A 17,749-nucleotide genomic window follows, 5' to 3' on the forward strand; every position below is an offset into this window, starting at 1 on the left:
GGTACGGGTTACAGATAGGGTACGGGTTAGGGTTAGGATTTCGGTTAGGGTTAGGGTACGGGTTAGGGTAAGGGTTATGGTTAGGTTTAGGGTTAAGTGTTGAGGTTAAGGGTTACGGATAGCGTTAGGGGTTAGGGTTAGGGGTTAGTTGTTAGGGTTTAGGAGTAGTGTTAGGGTTAGGGTTAGGGTTTGGGTTCGGTATGGGGTTATGGTTAGGGTTAGGGGTTAGGGTTAGGGTTAGGGTTTGGGTTAGGGTTAGGGTTAAGGGTAGGGTTAAGGGTTAGGGTTAGGGTTAGGGGTTAGGGGTTGGGTTAGGGTTAGGGGTTATGTTTTGGGTTAGGGTTAGGGTTAGGATTAAGGGTTAGGGTTATGGGTTAGGGTTAGGGTTAGGTTGAGGGGTTATGGGTTAGGGGTTAGGGTTAGTATTAGGGGTTAGGGGTAATGGTTAGGTTTAGGGTTGGGGTTGGGTTTGGGGTTTGGGTTGGTTTTAGGGTTAGGGTTAGTGTTAGAGTTAGGGGTTAGGGTTAGGTTTAGGAATAGTGGTTTGGGTTAGGGTTAGGGTTAGGGGTTAGGAGCTAGGGTTCGTGTTATGGTTAGGGTATGGGTTAGGGTTAGGATTAGGATACGGGTTAGGGTACGGGTTAGGGTTAGGGTATAGTTTAGTGTTAGGATATGGGTTAGTGTTAGGGTACGGGTTAGGGTTAGCGTACAGGTTATAGTTAGGGTGTGGGTAGGATTAGGGTTAAGGTACAGGTTAGTGTTAGGGTACAGGTTAGGGTTAGGGTACGGGTTAGGGTTAGGGTTAGGTTTAGGGTATGGGTTAGGGTTAGGGTACACGTAGGCTTAGGGTTAGGGTATGAGTTAGGGTTGGGGTACGGGTTAGGTTTAGGGTTAGGTTACAGGTTAGTGTATGGGTTAGGTTTCGGGTTAGGTTTCGGATTAGGTTTAGGGTTAAGGTTAGGGTTAGTGTTAGGGTTAGGTTTAGGGTTAGGGTTAGGGTGAGGGTTAGGTTAGGGTTAGGGGTTAGGGTTAGGGCTAGGTTTAGGTTTAGGGCTAGGGTATGGGTTACGGTTAGAGTACGGGTACGGTTAGGTTTAGGGAATGGGTTAGGGTAAGGTTAGGGTACTGGTTAGTGTACGGGTTAGGGTATGGGTTAGGGTTAGTGTATGGTTTAGGATTAGGGTACGGGTTAGGGTTAGGGTATGGGTTAGGGTTAGGGTATGGTTTAGGATTAGGGTACGGGTTAGGGTTAGGGTACGGGTTATGGTTAGGGTTAGGGTACGGGATAGGGTTAGTGTAAGGGTTAGTGTTAGGTTTCCTGTACGGGATAGGGTTAGGGTTAGAGTTTTGGTTAGGGTACGGGTTATGGTTAGGGTTAGGTTTAGGGTATGGGTTAGAGTTAGGATAGAGGTTAGGGTTAGGTTTAGGTTACGGGTGAGTGTTAGGCTTAGGGTACGGGTTAGTGTATGGGTTAGGTTTCAGGTTAGGTTTGGGGTTAGGTTTAGAGTTAGGGGTTAGGGTTAGTGTTAGGGTTAGGATTAGGGTGAGGGGTTAACGTTAGGGTTAGTGTTAGGGGTTAGGGTTAGGACAAGGGTTAGTGTTAGGGATAGTGTTAAGGTTAGGGTTAGGGGTTACGGGTTAGGGGTAGCGTTAGGGTTAAGGGTTAGTGTTAAGGGTTAGGGTTAGGGTTAGGGGTTAGGGGTTAGGGTTTAGGGCTAGTTTTAGGGGTTAGGTGTTAGCATTAGTGTTAGTGTTAGGGTTAAGGTTAGGGGTTAAGGTTAGAGTTAGGTGTTAGGGTTAGATTTTGGGTTAGTGTTAGGGTTAGAGTTATGTTTAGGGTTAGTGGTTAGTGGTTCAGGTTACGGTTATGGTTAGGGTTAGGGGTTGAGGTTAGAGTTAGGGCTTAGGGTTAGGTTTTGGTTTAGGGTTAGGGTTTAGCGTTAGGGTTAGGGTTAGGTGTTAGGGTTAGGGTTAGGGTTAGGGGTTAGGGTTATGGTTAGGTACGTTTAGGGTTAGGGTTAGGGTACGGGTTAGGGTATGGGTTAGTGTTAGATTACTGGTTAGGGTTAGGGTTAGGATATGGGTTAGGGTACGGGTTAGGGTACAGGATAGTGTTAGAGTACTGATTAGGGTTAGGGTTAGGGGACGGGTTAGTGTATGGGTTAGGGTACGGTCTTAGTGTTAGGGTACGGGTAGGGTACCGGTTAGGGTACGGGTTAAGTTGGGGTACAGGTTAGTGTTAGGGTACCTGTTAGGGTTAGGGTACGGGTTAGTTTAGGGTACAATTTAAGTTTAGTGTTAGTGTTCGGGTTAGGGTTAGGGTTTGGGTTAGGGTTTAGGGGTTAGGGTTAGGGTTAGGCTTACGGTTAGGGTTAGGGTTAGGGTTAACGGTTAGGGTTAATGGTTAGGGTTAGGATAGGTTTAGTGTTAGGGCTTAGGGGTTAAGGGTTAGGGTTAGGGATTTGATTCGATTCGATTCTTTTCGATTCGATTCGATTCGATTCAATTCAATTCTTTTCAATTCGAATCGATTCGATTCAATTCTTTTCAATTCAATTCTTATCGATTCAATTCTTTTCGATTCGATAGGTTCTTTCCTATTCGATTCGATTTGATTCGATTCGATTCAATTTGAGTCTTTTTGATTCGATTAGTTTCGATTCGATTCTTTTCAGTTCAATTCGATTCAAATCTTTTCGATACAATTCAATTCGATTCTTTACGATTCGATTCGATTCTTTTCAATACGACTTGAATTTTTTCGATTCGATTTGATTCTTTTACATTCGATTTCATTTGATTCATTTCAATACGATTCGATTCTATTCTTTTTGATTCGATTCTCTTCGATTCGATTTGATTCTACTCTTTTCGATTCGATTCGATTTTTCGATTCGTTTCGATTCCTTTCGATTCGATTCAATTCAATTCAAATCTTTCGTTTCGATTTGATTCGTTTTTTTATTAGATTCGATTCTTTTCGATTTGATTCAATTCGATTAGAATCTTTTCGAATCGAATCTATTCTTTTCGATTCTATTCGATTCGATTCTTTTCGATTCGATTCGATTCTTTTTGATTCGATTCAATTCTGTTTAATTCGATTCGATTCAATTCTATTTGATTCGATACTTTTCGATTCGATTCGATTCAATACTTTTCGATTTGGTTCTTTTCAATTCGATTCGATTCTTTTCTATTTGATCGATTCTTTTCAATTCGATTCGATTCGAGTCAATTTGATTCTTTTCGATTCGATTCGATTATTTTTGATTCGACCCAATTCTATGGTTTGATTCTATTATTTTCGATTCGATTTGATTCGATTCTTTCTGATTCGATTCGATTATTTTGAATTCAATTCGATTCTAATCAAATATTTTCGATTCGATTCAATTGCATTAGATTCGATTATTTTTTATTCAATTTGATTCGATTATTTTCTATTTGATTTGAATCTTTTCAGTTCGATTCGATTATTTTCGATTCTATTTTATTATTTTCGATTCGATTCGATTATTTTCGATTCATTTCGATTCGATTATTTTCTATTCGATTCGATTCTATGCGAATCGATTATTTTCGATTCAATTCGATTCGATTTGATTATTTTCGAATCGATTTGATTCGATTCGATCCGATTATTTTTGATTAGAATCAATTCTATAATTTTCCATTGGATTATTTTCGATTCGATTAGATGCGAATCGATTATTTTTGATTCAATTTGATTCGATGTGATTATTTTCGATTCAATTCAAATCAATTTGATTATTTTTTATTCGATTTGTTTGGATTCGATTCGATTATTTTCGATTCGATTCAATTATTTTTTATTCGATTTGATTCTTTCAATTAGATTCGATTATTTTCGATTATTTCCGATTCACTTTGATTCGATTCGAATCATTTATTTTTGATTTCATTCGATTTGATTCGGTTCGATTATTTTTGATTCGATTCCATTCAATTTGATTATTTTCGATTCAATTAGATTCGATTATTTTCGATTCAATTCGGTTCAATTAGATTAGATTATTTTAGATTCAATTTGGTTCGATTCGGTTCGATTATTTTCGATTTGATTCCATTCGATTCGATTATTTTCAATTTGATTCGATTGGATTAGTTTAGATTATTTTCGATTTGATTCGATTCTTTTCAATTCAATTCGATTATTTCCGATTTGATTCGATGCAAATTGATTTTTTTCGATTAGATTCGATTCGATTATTTTCAATTCAATTCGATTCTTTTCGATTCGATTTGATTCTTTTCGATTCATTTTTATTATTTTCCATTCGAATCGATTCAATTATTTTTTATTCAATTTGATTATTTTCGATTCGATTTGATTATTTTCAATTCAATTCAATTTGATTATTTTCGATTCGATTTGATTCGATACGAATCGATTTTTCTATTCCATTCGATTCGATTATTTTCGATTCGATTCGGTTTGATTATTTTTATTCAATTCAATTTGATTCGATTACTTTCGATTCGATTCGATTATTTTTGATTCGATTCGATTGTTTTCGTTTCCATTCTATTTGATTGTTTTCGAGTCGATTGATTCGATTCGATTATTTTCGATTCGATTCGCTTATCTTCGATTCCATTCTTTTCGATTCGATTTGATTCTATTCTTTTTGATTCGATAACGAATCAAATCGAATCGAAATGATTTGATTCGAATCGAATAGAAAAGAATCGAATCTAATCGAATCGAATCAAATAAAAAAGAATCAAATCAAATCAAAGCAAATCGAAAAGAATCGAATCAAAAAGAATCAAAACGAATTGAAAAAAATGTAATCGAATCGAATAGAATTGAAAAGAATCAAATAGAATCAAATCGAAAATAATCTAATCACATGGATAAAAATCGAATCGAATTGATCGAATCGAACAGAATTGAATCAAATGACATCGAAAAGAAGCGAATCAAAAAGAATTGAATCCAGTTGAAAAGAATCAATAGAATTGAATCAAATCGAAGATAATCGAATCAAATAAAAAAGAATTGAAACGAATTGAAAAAGATTCGATTCGATTCGATTAATTTCGATTCAATTTGATTATTTTTCATTCGATTCGATTCTTTTGGATTCGATTCGATTTTCGATTCGAATCGATTTGTTTCTTTTCGATTCGATTATTTTAGATTCGATTCGATTATTTTCGATTCGATTCGATTATTTTCGTTTCAATTTTATTAGATTATTTTTGATTCGATTCGATTTATTGCGAATCGATTATTTTCGAGTCTATTCGATTCAATGATTCGATTCGATTATTATCGATTTGATTTGATTCTTTTCAATTCGATTCGATTATTTTCGATTCGATTATTTTCGATTTGATTCGATTATTTTCGATTCGATTCAATTATTTTCGATTCGGTTGGAATCGATTAATTTCGATTCAATTATTTTTGACTTGATTTGATTCAATTCGCTTATTTTCGATTCGATTCAATTCGATTGGATTATTTTAGATTCGAATATTTCAATTCGATTCGATTTTTTTATTTGATTCGATTATTGTAGATTCGATTCGACTATTTTCGATTCGATTTGATTTTATATGAATTGATTATTCTTGATTCGATTTGATTCGATTCGATTATTTTCGATTCGGTTAAATTATTTTTGATTTGAAGATTTGACTCGATTATTTTTTATTTGACTTGATTCTTTTCGATTCGATTCAATTGTTTTCGATTCCATTCTATTTGAATGTTTCGATTCAATTGAGTCGATTGGATTTTTTCGATTCTATTCGATTCGATTGGATTTGAGTTTTTTCGATTTGATTCGATTTGATTAGATTATTTTCGATTCGATTCGATTATAATGAATTCTTTTCGATTCGATTTGATTACTTTTGATTCGATTCGATTCGATTATTTTTTATTCGATTTTTTTGATACGATTATTTTTTATTCGATTCGATTTGATTCGATTATTATCGATTCTATTCAATTGTTTTCGATTCGATTCTATTCGATTTGATTTGATTATTTTCGATTCAATTCAATGCAGTTATAATGAATTCTTTTCGATTTGATATGATTACTTTTGATTCGATTCGATTCGATTATTTTGGATTCGATTCTTTTTTTTCGATTCGATTTTTTTCGATTCGATTCGATTCGATTGGATTTGATTTTTTTCGATTTAATTCGATTCGATTCAATTATTTTCGATTCGATTCAATTCGATTATAATGAATTCTTTTCGATTCAATTTGATTATTTTTGATTAGATTCTATTTTTTCGGTTCAATTATTTCCTATTTGATTCTATTATTATCGATTTGATTCGATTGTTTCCGATTCGATTCTTTTCGAATCGACTTTTTTCTATTCGCATCGCTTCGATTCTTTTCGATTCGATTCTTTTCGATTTGATTCGATTCTTTTCGATTCGATTCGATTATTTTTGATTCGATACGATTCTTTTTGATTCGATTCGATTCTTTTTGATTCGATTCGATTCGATTCTTTTCGATTCGATTCGATTCAATGTTTTTCGATTCGATTCTATTCTTTTTGATTTGATTCGATTCGATTAGAGTTTTTCGATTCGATTCGATTTTTTTCATTTCAATTCGATAGTTTTCGATTCGTTTCTTTTCAATTCTATTTGATTTGATTCTTTTCGATTCGATTTGATTCGAATCTTTCTATTCGAGTCTTTTCGATTTGAATTCCTTCTTTTCAAAACGATTCTATTCAATTCGATTCCTTCGATTTGATTCGAATCGATTCGATTCTTTTCACTTCCATTTGATTTTATTCTTTTGATTCAGTGCGATTTGATTCAATTTTTTTCGATTCGAGACTTTTCGATTCGAATTTCTTTCTTTTCAAATCGATTCAATTCGATTATTTTCATTTCGATTCGTTTCGATTAAATTAGATTAGATTATTTTCTATTTGATTCGATTTGATTCATTTCGATTCAATTTAAATCGATTATTTTGATTCGATTCGATTCGATTATTTTTAATTCGATTCGTTTTGATTCGATTCATTTCGATTCAATTTGATTTGATTATTTTCGATTCGATTCGATTATTTTCGATTCGATTTTTTTCTATTCCATTCCATTCGTTTTTTCGATTCAATTTGTTTCGATTTTTTTCATTTTGATTCGATAGTTTTCTATTCGTCTTTTTCGATTCGATTCGATTTGATTCTTTTCGATTCGATTATTTTCGATACAATTTGTTTCGATCCGATTATTTTCGATTCAATTCGTTTTGATTCGATTATTTTCAATTAGATTCGTATCGATTCAATTAGATTAGATTAATTTCTATTCGATTCGATTCGATTCGATTGAATTATTTTCGAGTTGAGTCGTTTCGACTCGATTATTTTCGAATCGATTCGTTTCGATTAGTTTCAATTCGATTATCTTTGATTCGATTCGATTCGATTTATTTACGATTCGATTCGTTTCGATTCAATTATTTTCGATTCGATTCCTTTCAATTCCATTCAATTATTTTCAAATCTATTCGTTTCGTTTCGATTATTTTCAATTCGATTAGTTTCGATTCGATTCGATTAGTTTTGATTCGATTTGATTATTTTCGATTCGATTATTTTTTATTCGATTCGTTTTGATTATATTCGATTTGATTCGGTTAATTTCGATTCGATTCGATTCAGTTATTTTCAATTCGATACATTTCCATTTGATTATATTCGATTCAATTCGCTTCAATTCGTTTTGATTCAATTATTTTTGATTTGATTCGATTCGATTATTTTCAATTTGATTCTATTCAATTTTCGATTCGATACGTTTTGATTTGATTATTTTTTATTCTATTTGTTTCGATTAGATTCGATTCGATTATTTTAGATTCGATTCGATTATTTTCGATTCAATTCGTTTTGTTTCGATTCGATTCGTTTATTTTCGATTCTATTCTATTTAATTCAATTCCTTTCGATTCGATTTTTTTGATTCGATTCTTTTCAATTTGTGGATTCGATTCTTTTGTATTCGATTCTTTTCTATTCAATTTGATTCTTTTCAATTCGATTGGATTCTTTTTGATTCGATTCGATTCTTTTCGATTCGATTCTTTTCGAATCAATTCGATTCTTTTCGATTCGATTCGATTTTTTCAACTCGATTCAATTCTTTTCGATTCAATTCATTTCTTTTCGATTCAATTCTATTCTTTTCTATTTGATTCAATTCAATTTGATTCTTCTCGATTCTTTTTGATTCCTTTTCATTCGATTCGATTCATTTCGATTCTTTTCAATTCGATTCCATTCGATTTATTTCATTTTTTCAAATCGATTCGATTCTTTTTGATCGACCCTTTCTATTCGAATCGATTCTTTTTGATTTGATTCGATTCGATTCTTTTCGATTTGAGTCTTTGCGATTCAATTCGATTGTTTTCAATTGACTCTTTTCGATCCATTCGATTTGTTTCGATTCAAATCAATTCCTTTCGATTCGATTCTTTCGATTCGATCTATACGATTCGATTCTTTTCAATTCTTTTCATTTCGATTTGATTCGATTCGATTTTTTTCGATTCGATTCGATTCGTTTTTTTTGATTCGATTCGATTCTTTTCGATCGACTTATCGATTCCATTAAATTCTTTTCGATTTGATTCTTTTCGATTTGATTCGATTCTTTTCGAACGACTCTTCAATTCGATTCAATTGGTTTTGATTAGATTCGATTTTTTGATTCGATTCTTTTCAATCTATTGATTAGATTCTTTTCTATTTGATTCGATTCGATACTTTTTTATTCGATTCGATGCTTTTCGATTCTTATCTTTTCAATTTCATTCGATTCAATTCGATTTTTTCAATTCGATTCGATTCTTTACGATTTGATTCGATTCTTTTAGATATGGTTCGATTTGAATCCATTCTTTCCTATTCGATTTGATTCTTTACGATTCGATTCGATTCGATTTTTTCGAATGGATTCAATTCTTTTCAATCGACTCTTCTATTCGATTTGATTCTTTTCTATTCGATTCGATTTGATTCTTTTCGATTCGATTCTTTTTTATTTCATTCGATTCTTTTCGATTTGATTCATTCGATTCTTTCAATTCGATTCTTTTCGATTCAATTCTCTTCGATTCGATTCTATCCTTTTCGATTCAATTCTTTTCGATTCTATTTGATTCTTTTTGATTCTATTTGATTCTTTTCGATTCGATTCAATTCTTTTCATTCGATTTGATTCAATTCGAATCAATTCGATTCAATTCTTTTCAATTGGATTCTTTTCGATTCGTTTCGATTATTTTCGATTTGTTGATTCGATCCTTTTCAATTCGAGTCTTTTCTATTCGATTTGATTCTTTTCGATTCAATTCGATACGATTAATTTCGATACGGTTCAATTTAATTTTTTCAATTCGATTCGATTTTTTTCGATTTGATTGTCCTTATTTCATTTGTTTCGATGGTTTTTGATTCGATTTGATTCGATTTTTTGAATCGATTCGATTCTTTTCAATTTGATTCGATCTTTTTCGATTCTATTCTTTTCGATTCGATTCGATTTTTTTGTCACGATTCCATAGTTTTCGATTGTTTCTTTTCGATTCAATTCGATTCGATACTTTTCTTTCTTTTTTTTAATTTGATACTTTTCTATTCGATTCCATTCGATTCTTTTCGATTCATTTCGATTCAATTTCGATTCTATTCTTTTGGATTCGATTCGATTATTTTCGATTTGATTCGATTCGATTTTTTCAATACGATTCGATTCCTCTTTTTTTGATTTGATTGAATTCTTTTTGATTCGACTCAATTTGATTCTTTTCGATTCGATTCGATTCTTTTTGATTCTTTTCAATTCAATTCGATTAGATTTGATTCTTTCATTTTGATTCGATTCGATTCGATTCTTTTTGATCGACTCATCGATTCGATTCAATTCTTTTCGATTTGATTCGATTCGATTCTTTTCGATTTGAGTCTTTTGGATTTGATTCGATTCTTTTCGATCGACTCTTTTCGATTCGATTCCATTCATTTCAATTCGATTCGATTCGATTCGATTCTTTTGATTCGATTGATACGATTCGATTCTTTTCGATTCTATCGATTCGATTCTTTTCTATTTGATTCAATTCGATTCAATTCTTTGCGAATCGATTCATTGCTTTTCGATTCATTTCTTTTCGATTTCATTCGATTCAATTTGATTTTTTCAATTCGATTCAATTCTTTATGATTCGAATCGATTCGATTCTTTTCGATTCGATTCGATTTGAATCGATTCGATTCTTTTCAATTCGATTCGATTCGATTATTTTCGATTCACTTCGATTTGATTTTTTTGAATGGATTCGATTCTTTCCGATCGATTTTTCTATTCGATTCGATTCTTTTCTATTCGATTTGATTTGATTCTTTTCGATTCGATTCTTTTCTATTTGATTCGATTATTTTCGATTGACACTTTTCGATTCGATTTGTTTCAATTTGATTCAATTCGATTCCTTTTGATTCGATTAGATTCTTTTTGATTCGATTATTTTCCATTCGTCGATTCGATCCTTTTCAATTCGATGCTTTTGATTCAATTCGATCCTTCTATTCGATTATTTTCGATTCAATTCGATTCTTTTCTATTCTATTTGATTCTTTTCTATTCGATTTGATTCTTTTCGTTCGATTCGATTCAATTCGAATCTATTCGATTCAATTCTTTCGATTGGATTCTTTTCGATTTGATTCGATTCTTTTCAATTCGATTATTTTCGATTAGTCGATTCGATCCTTTTCAATTCGATTCTTTTCGATTTGATTCAATCCTTTTCGATTCGATTCTTTTCGATTCTATTTAATTCTTTTCGATTCGATTCGATTCTTTTCATTCTATTCGATTCAATTCAAATCTATACGATTCAATTCTTTTCTATTGGATTCTTTTCGATTCGATGAATTCGATTCGATTCATTTCGATTCGTCAATTCGATCCTTTTCAATTCGATTCTTTTCGATTCGATTTGATTGTTTTCTAAATTTTTTTTGTAAATTTTTATTTATTTATTTATGATAGTCACAGAGAGAGAGAGAGAGAGAGAGAGAGGCAGAGACACAGGGAGAGGGAGAAGCAGGCTCCATGCACCGGGAGCCCGATGTGGGATTCGATCCCGGGTCTCCAGGATCGCGCCCTTGGGCCAAAGGCAGGCGCTAAACCACTGCGCCACCCAGGGATCCCTCTTTTCGATTCAATTCTTTTCTATTCGATTTGATTTGATTCGATTATTTTCGATTCTTTTCCATTCAATTTTGATTCTATTCTTTTCGATTCAATTCGATTATTTTCGATTCGAATCGATTCAATTTTTTTCGATACAATTAGATTCTTCTTTATTTGATTTGATTCTATTCTTTTCGATTCGATTTGATTCTTTTCAAATCAATTCGATTCTTTTCGATTCCATTTGATTCTATTCGAATTTTTGCGATTCGATGCGATTCGATTCAATATTTTCAATTTGATTCATTTTGATTCGATTATTTTCGATTCCATTCATTTTGATTCTATTCGATTCAATAAGTTTCGATTCGATTTGATTCGTTTAATGTTGATTCGATTTGATTCGATTATTTTCGGCTGATTCGTTCCAATTCGATTCGATTTGATTATTTTCCATTCGATTCGTTTCGATTAGATTCGATTAGATTATTTTCAATTCGATTTGATTCGATTATTTTCTTTTTTCGATTCAATTATTTTCGCTTCGATTCGTTTTGATTCAATTCGATTCGATTATTTTCAATTCGATTCAATTCGATTCGATTCCTTTCGAATCGATTCTTTTCGATTCGTCGATTGGATTCTTTTCTATTTGATTCTTTTAGATTAGATTCGATCTTTTCTATTGGATTCGATTCTTTTCGATTTGAATCTTTTCGATTCGATTCGATTCTTTTCGATTCAATTTTTTTCAATTCTATTCGATTCTTTTCATTTCGATTCTTTTCGATTCGATTTGATTCTTTTCTTTTTTTTGTTTTGTTTTGTTTTTAATTTTTATTTATTCATGATAGGCACACAGTGAGAGAGAGGCAGAGACACAGGCAGAGGGAGAAGCAGGCTCTATGCACCGGGAGCCCGACGTGGGACTCGATCCCGGACCTCCAGGATCGTGCCCTGGGCCAAAGGCAGGCGCCAAACCGCTGCGCCACCCAGGGATCCCCGATTTGATTCTTTTCTATTAGATTCTTTTCGATTCGATTTGATTCATTCGATTGTATTCTTTTCGATTCGATTTGACTTTTTCCATTCGATTCGATTCGATATTTTCAATTCAATTCAATTATTTCGATTCGATTCGATTCTTTTCGATTCGATTCAATTATTTTCTCTTCGATTCAATTCGATTCGCTTCTTTTTGATTCGATTCGATTCGCTTTTTTCGATTCGATTCGTATCGAATCGATTATTTTCGATTCGATTCGTTTCGATTCGATTCATTTCGATTCGATTATTTTCAATTCTATTCGTTTCGATTCAATTAGATTTGATTATTTTCGATTCGATTCGAGTCGATTCGATTATTTTCAATTCGATTGGATTCAATTCAATGATTTTCGATTGGATTCGTTTCGATTCGATTCGTTTCAATTGAATTTGATTCGATGATTTCGATTCGATTATTTTTGATTCGATTTGTTTCAATTCGATTTGATTATTTTTGATTCGATTCGATTCGATTCGATTTGATTACTTTCTATTCGATTTGTTTCGATTCAATTATTTTCGATTCGATTCATTTCGATTCGATTCGATTCGATTATTTTCGATTCGATTCGTTTCCATTCGATTTGATTCGATTATTTCCGATTCGATTCGTTTCGATTCAATTATTTTCGATTCGATTCGTTTCGATTTGATACAATTAGATTCTTTTTGAATCGATTCAATTCTTTTCGATTCGATTCGATTCTTTTCGATTTGATAGTTTTGGATTTGATTTGATTCGATTTTTTCATCTCGATTTGATTCTTTTCGGTTCGATTCGATTCTTTTCGATTCAACTTGATTCTTTTCTATTCGATTTTATCGATTCTTCTCAATTCTTTTCCATTTCTTTCAATTCGATTCGATTCTTTTCGATTCTTTTCAATTCGATTCGATTCGATTCGACTCTTTCGATTCAATTCGATTCGATTTGATATTTTTCATTTCGATTCGATAGTTTTCGATTCGTTTCTTTTTGATTCTATTCAATTCGATTCTTTTCGATTCAATTCGATTCGATTTAAATCTATTTCCGTCTTTTCGATTTGAATTCCTTTCTTTTCTAAACAATTCGATTTGAATCGATTCTTTTCGATTCGATTAGATTCCTTTAACTTACATTCGATTCTTTTGATTCGGTGCAATTCGATTTGATTTTTTTCAATTCGATTCGATTCTTTTCGATTCGAGTCTTTTTGATTCGAATTTCTTTCTTTTTGAATCCTGTTGATTCGATTATTTTCGATTTATTCGTTTAGATTCAATTCGATTTGATTATTTTCGATTCAATTTGATTAGATTCGTTTCGATTCGATTTATTTCTAATCAATTCGATTCTATTTGATTATTTTTCATTTGATTCGTTTCGATTAGATTATTTCTGATTCGATTCAATTCATTTTGATTCGAATAGTTTCGATTCGATTATTTTCGATTAGATTTGTTTCGATTCGATTCGATTCAATTATTTTTTATTTGATTTGTTTCGATTTGATTAAATTCGATTCGTTTCAATTCGATTCAATTCGATTATTTAAGATCCGATTCGAATCGATTCGATTATTTTCGATTCAATTCGTTTCGATTAGATTCGATCGATTTGATTAATTTCGATTCTATTCAATTCATTTATTTTTGATTCGTTTCATTTCGATTCGATTATTTTCGATTCAATTCATTTCAATTCGATTCGATTCAATTATTTTTTATTCGATTTGATTCGATTCAATTCGTTTATTTTCTATTCGATTAGTTTCAGTTCGATTATTTTCTATTCGTTTGGTTTCCTTTCGATTATTTTCTTTTTTTTTAATTTTTATTTATTTATGATAGTCACAGAGAGAGAGAGAGAGAGGCAGAGACACAGGCAGAGGGAGAAGCAGGCTCCATGCACCGGGAGCCCGATGTGGGATTCGATCCCGGGTCTCCAGGATCGTGCCCTGGGCCAAAGGCAGGCGCCAAACCGCTGCGCCACCCAGGGATCCCTCGTTTCGATTATTTTCAATTCGATTCGATTATTTATGATTCGATTTGTTTTGATTCGATTATGTTCATTTCGATTCATCTTTATTCATTACTATTCGATTAGTTTCAATTCAATTTGGTTCGATTAATTTCGAATCGATTTAATTCGATTACTTTCGATTCGATTCCTTTTGATTCCTTTCGAATCGATTATTTTTTATTCGATTCAATTAGATTTGAATCGATTATTTTCGATTCTAATCTATTCTTTTCAGTCAATTCGATACAATTCGAATCTATTCGATTCAATTCTTTTTGATTCAATTCTTTTTGATTCGATTCGATTTGATTATTTGATTCCATTCTTTTTAATTCAATTCAATTCGATTCTTTTCAAATCGATTGGATTTGATTCTTTTCGATTCGATTTTTTCGATTCAATTCTTTATTTGATTTGTTTCGATTTTTTTCGATTCGATACTTTTCAAATCGATTTGATTCTTTTCAATTCGATTCGATAAGATTTGATCTTTTTCGATTCTATTCTATTCTTTTCGATATTATTGGATTAGATTCGATTCGATTTTTTTCTTTTCGATTCAATAGTTTTCGATTCGTTTCTTTTTGATTCTATTTAATTCGATTCTTTTCGAATCGATTTGATTAATTTTGTCCTTTTCGATTAAATTTCGATTCGATTCTTTTCGATTCAATTCGATTCGATTATTTTTGGTTCTATTCAATAAGATTCGATTTTTTTCGATACGATTCGATTCTTCTTTATTTGATTTGTTTCGATTATTTTCAATTCGATTCGATTTGATTCTTTTCGATTCGATTTGATTCTTTTCAATTCTATTCGATTTGATCTTTTGCTATTCGATTCGATTCGATTTTTTTCGTTTCGATTCGTATCGATATTTTTCGTTTTGATTCGATAGTTGTCGATTCATTTCTTTTCGATTCTATTCAAATCGATTCTTTTCTATTTGATTCGATTCGATTCAAATCTTTCTATTCGTCTCTTTTCGATTCAAATTCTTTTCTTTTCAAAAGGATACGATTTGATTCAATTCATTTCGATTCCTTTCACTTCCATTCGATTCTTTTGATTCAGTGTGATTTGATTCGATTATTTTCGGTTCGATTCGATTATTTTCGAATCGATTCGTTTCGATTCGATTATTGTCAATTCGATTCGATTCATTTTGATTCGATTAGTTTCGATTCGATTATTTTCCATTCGATTCGTTTCGATTCGATTCGATTCTATTTGATTCGACTTTTTTCGATTCGATTCTATTCGATTTATTTCGTTTCCATTCGATAGTTTTCGATTCGTTTCTTTTCGATAATATTTGATTCGATTCTTTTCGATTCGATTCAATTCGAATCTTTCTATTAGAGTCTTTTCGATTTGAATTCCTTTCTTTTCAAAACGATTGGATTCGATTCGATTCTTTTTGATTCGATTTGGTTCTTTTCACTTCCATTCGATTCTTTTGATTCGGTGCGAATCGATTTTATTTTTTTTCGATTCAATTCGATTCTTTTTGATTCGAGTCTTTTCGATTCGAATTTCTTTCTTTTCGAATCCTTTTGATTCGATTATTTTCGATTCGATTTGATTAGATTTGATATGATTCACTTTGATTCAATTTGATTAATTTGTATTTGATTCGATTCGATTCGATTTGATTTGTTTCGATTCGTTTTGTTTCGATTCTTTTAGATTCTTTTCGATTTAATTTCGATTCGTCTGTATTCGATTCGATTCAATTTTTCTCGATACGATTTGATTCTTCTTTATTTGATTTGTATCTATTCTTTTCAATTCGACTCGATTTGATTCTTTTAGATTCGATTTGATTCTTTTCGGTTCGATTCGATTTGATATTTTGCGATTCAATTCGATTTTTTTCGTTTCGATTCGATTCGATTTTTTTCGTTTTGATTCGATTCGAATCTTTTTATTCGAGTCTTTTCTATTTGAATTCCTTTCTTTTCAAAACGATTCGATTCGATTCTCTTCAATTCGATTCAATTCGATTATTTTCGATCCGATTCAATTTGATTCTTTTCACTTCCATTCGATTCGATTCTTTTGATTCGCTGTGATTCGATTAGATTTTTTTCGATTCGATTCAATTCGATTATTTTCTATTTGAGTCTTTTTTATTCGAATTTCTTTTCAAATCGATTCAATTCGATTATTTTCGATTCGATTCGTTTCGATTCAATTATTTTCGATTCGAATCAATTATTTTCGATTCGATTCGTTTCAATTAGATTCGATTCGAATTGATAAATTTCTATTCGATTCGATTATTTACGATTAGATATCTTTCAATTCGATTCGATTTGATTATTTTTGATTCGATTCGATTCGATTCAATTCGATTTGATTTGATTATTTTCGTTTCAATTCGATTCAATTCAGTGATTTTCGATTCGATTCGTTTCGATTCGATTTGTTTTGATTCAATTTGATTCGATTATTTTCTATTCGATTCGATTTGATTATTTACGATTCGATTTGTTTCAATTCGATTCAATTAGATTCGAATAATTTCAATTCGATTATTTTCAATTCGATTCATTTCGATTCGATTATTTTTTATTTGATTTCTTTGAATTCAATTCGATTCAATTATTTTCGATTCGATTCGATTCGATGGATTTGATTTGATTATTTTCGATTCGATTCGTTTCGATTTGATTAATTTGGATTCGATTCGTTTCGATTATATTCAATTCGATTCATTTAGATTCGATTATTTTCGATTTGATTAATTTCAATTTGATTCGATTCAAGTATTTTCGAATCGATTCGATTCATTCAATTCGATTCGATTATTTTTGATTCGATTGGATTCGATTCGAATTGATTGTTCTTTTTTGAATCGATTATTTTTTATTTGATTCGATTCTTTTCATTTGTTTCGATTCAATTCGAATTGATTCGATTCAATTCTTTTGGATTCTATGATTTTCGATTAGATTCAATTCAATTTTATTCTTTTCGATTCGATTCTTTTCTATTCAATTTGATTCGATTCAATCCTTTTCAATTCGATTCTTCTTTATTTGATTCCTTTTGATTCTTTTCAATTCAATTCGATTCGATTCTATTTTTTTCATTTCGATTCTTCTTTATTTGATTCGTTTTGATTCTTTTTGATTCAACTTGATTGGATTCATTTCAAATCGATTCTTTTTGATTCGATTTAATTCGATTCGATATATTTCGATTCCATTCGATTTGATTCGATTTTTTTCGATTCGATTAGTTTCGATTCTATTATTTTCGATTCAATTCATTTTGATTCGATTCGATTATTTTTTATTCAATTCGTTTTGATTCAATTATTTTCAATTCGATTCGTTTCGATTCAATTCGATTCGATTAATTTCTATTCGATTTGATTTGATTTGATTCGATTATTTTCGATTCAATTCGTTTCGATTTATTATTTTCGATTCTTTTCGTTTGGATTCGATTCAATTATTTT

This window comes from Canis aureus, chromosome 28, assembly GCF_053574225.1.
Source record: "Canis aureus isolate CA01 chromosome 28, VMU_Caureus_v.1.0, whole genome shotgun sequence".
Taxonomy (NCBI): Eukaryota; Metazoa; Chordata; class Mammalia; order Carnivora; family Canidae; genus Canis; species Canis aureus.